This window comes from Phodopus roborovskii, unplaced genomic scaffold (assembly GCF_943737965.1).
Source record: "Phodopus roborovskii unplaced genomic scaffold, PHOROB, whole genome shotgun sequence".
In the NCBI taxonomy this organism is placed as follows: Eukaryota; Metazoa; Chordata; class Mammalia; order Rodentia; family Cricetidae; genus Phodopus; species Phodopus roborovskii.
Window position 1 is genome coordinate 4783203 of NW_026125052.1, and position 2878 is coordinate 4786080.

The following is a 2878-nucleotide window of genomic DNA, read 5'->3' on the forward strand; positions in this document are numbered from 1 at the left end:
TGAAGGAAACCCTGTAAATAGCAAACCGGGACCCAGGCCCCTGCAGCAAGTAGTAGCAGGGATGCTCTGCCTTCTTCATCAGCACCAAGTCTAATTCTCTTACCCCAGAGAGTCCTAATTCTGAAACTGGGAGTGACCCTAGCTACACAAGGTGACCTCAAATAGCTTCTTCCAGCTTGGCTCAGGGAGGCCAACGGGGTGACTCTAGCGGGTTGGGGTCCCGCTGCTGGGCTTCCCAGGAGTCAGGGAAGTTGCTCTTACATACTAAGACCCTGATGAGTGTGAAGATGCCCAGTGAGGACCCCAGGCTCTTGTATAAGCCTGCCAGAGCTCAGGGTCAACCTGTCTCCATGATGAGAGCTGGTGCCTTTGATGACTGCTTCCAGAACAATCTGTGCTACTTGGCAAAGGCAAACAGACAAGCCTTTACATCTTCTCCCTTAACTAGGGCATGTGTAAGGGAAAAGCAAAGGGCTTCAAAGCTTAGGCTCTGGTGTTGGGCCATCTGGGCTCCAGTCTCGCTCCCGGCTGTGTGACCTTAAGAAAGCTCTTTAGTCTTGGATTTTTCTTATTAAAAGCATATGATAATTAAAACCAGTTTATGGATGCTCCAGGGGATGAAGAAGATGCAACATTATAAAAGGTCTTGGCTTCCAGTAGAAGGTGATGATAAACTGTTAGTAGTATTATGATATTCCCCTCTGGGGCATTTTTAAAGTGACAGAAGAATCCACCATTAGGCAAGCTCACAGCTCTTCCCTGGATGACCATGGGTCACTTCTTGTCTGTCTGGGAAAAGGAGGAGGCTACTCCGGCCCATCTTGGGTGGGAGGTGACGAGCAAAGCTTAAAGAGAGCCAGGGAAGTGCGAGCCGTCAGGACACCCCACCCTGCTGCATCCGGGATATTAGGCCTGGGAGCTTTAAATTTCCTGACCGTCAGGATGAGCCATCTGAAGTGAGAGCTTCATTTCCCTCACCAGCCCAGCTTGGCCGTCTCTCAGGGGAAGGCACATGAGTGACAAGCTATAATTAAAGCCTCAATGTTGTTCTCATCAGAGAATCTGTGGTCAAGCACACAGGCAAGGGCCAGCCTCTGCCTGCTGCTCTTGTCTGCTAGAATGGGTGTCCCATGTTCTCATGACCTTTACTGGCCTGTCTCCAGACCATCTGGAGGGTTTTGAGAAGCCATGGGACCCTTTCACCTTGAGGGTCTGTTTGGGGATAATGGACTTGAGTGATGGTACCCACGAAGGGATCCCAGTAGTGGCGCCTGCACAGGGATGGGGTTGCTTCCCAGTTTGTATTTCTCCCTCCGGTTCCACCTGCACCAGGGCAAGCCTGGGTGTGGGGGATGGGGAGAGGCTCCTCTCTCCTAGGAGCTGCAGTCAGCTTGCGCCACCCTGCTGGCCTGGCTTTGCTGGCCTCCTACCTAGCCTGCATTGTTTTCCAAAGGGAGGATGTTGGGTCCCCCTCTCAGGGTCTTATTCTTTCTGATCAGCAAATATTCACTGGGGATTTGCATTATGCCCTAGAAACAGAGAAAAGCAGGCAAAATTGTCCCCAGCTCAGAGAGGACAGCCAGGTACCAATGGACTGAGGGGACAGCTCCAAGCTACACGGAAGTCCCAGGCAGTGCAAGCCCCTCCTGAGTGTACCGGGTGAAGGGACCAAGGCAGAAGCTGCTGTGACCCACATCTAGCACCAAGGATCCAAATTTCTTTCTCCCAGTCTCTAGCCTGAGTCACTGTCCTAGGCCAGTGAGCCACAATCCCACATATGTGGTTTTCCCCAGGCCATCTAGACAGCCTGATCTCTCCAGACATTCCTTGGCAAGGCAGCAGTATTCTTATTTTACACCTGGGACAAGGAGAGGTTGGGAAGGGACACCGGATCCTAATGACTTTCCTGCACACTCATTTCTTCATTGTCTAAGAGGAAACGCATAGGCCCCTTTGGCATCTGCAGTATCCTCAGGAAGCCATGATTCTCCAAGCGAGGAAACAGTCTTTAATTTCCTTGTGTCTTTCCCAAACCAGCTCTCGGATGGAAGCCTTGGGTCTGTCAAGCTGGTCCCCAGTAATCCTTTAGAGAGGTAAACTCTGAGGCGTGTATGGCAGCATACATCTGCCGCCCTCCAGGAGGCTGAGGCAGGAAGATTGCCGGAAATCTGGGGCTAGCCTGGGCTACAGAATATGACACCAAACCAACTAACAACAGAAAGAGTGATGTCTTCAAGCTGTAACCCCCCTGATGGGAGACACTGAAGGCAGGGCAGGAGCGGGGGTGGGGAGTAGTGTCAGGGCATTCATTGCCCAGATTTCTCCCTGAGGAAGTGACAGTAGCTAGTCACTATGTCTGTCAGGAAGCATCTCTTACTGCCGACCGCACTCTCCCTGGACTCTTGTTAGCTTGCCAGGGCAGTTCCAGCAAGACATCATCCACAGCATGCGTTGGAACAGAGATGTTTTCGGAGCGCCAGGGATAAGCCTAGGTTTTATCTTCCCTAAAGTGGAGGCAAGATTCACACAGGTCCTGCCTATTTCACCATGCTGCTAAAGCCCAAAGACAAGGAGCCAGCAGGGCCACAATCCCTCGGCAAGCTGCAAGGAGAGCTCATCACCACTAGCTCCTGGGGGCTCACTGACCAACCCTGCTATTTCACTATGAGCTGTGAAGAGAACCCTCTCTCACTTCCGCTAGCTTCTGGAGGTTGCCTGGCCATCCCTGGCATGGCATGGTGTGCTCCCAGGCATCTACCTCACTTGTAGGGGTCACGATTCAGTTTCTGTTGCTACTGTCATGTGCCATTCTGCCCTTGTGTGTCTGTCTCAATGTCTATGCTAAGGACACGAGTCACACGATACAGATCCACCTGCA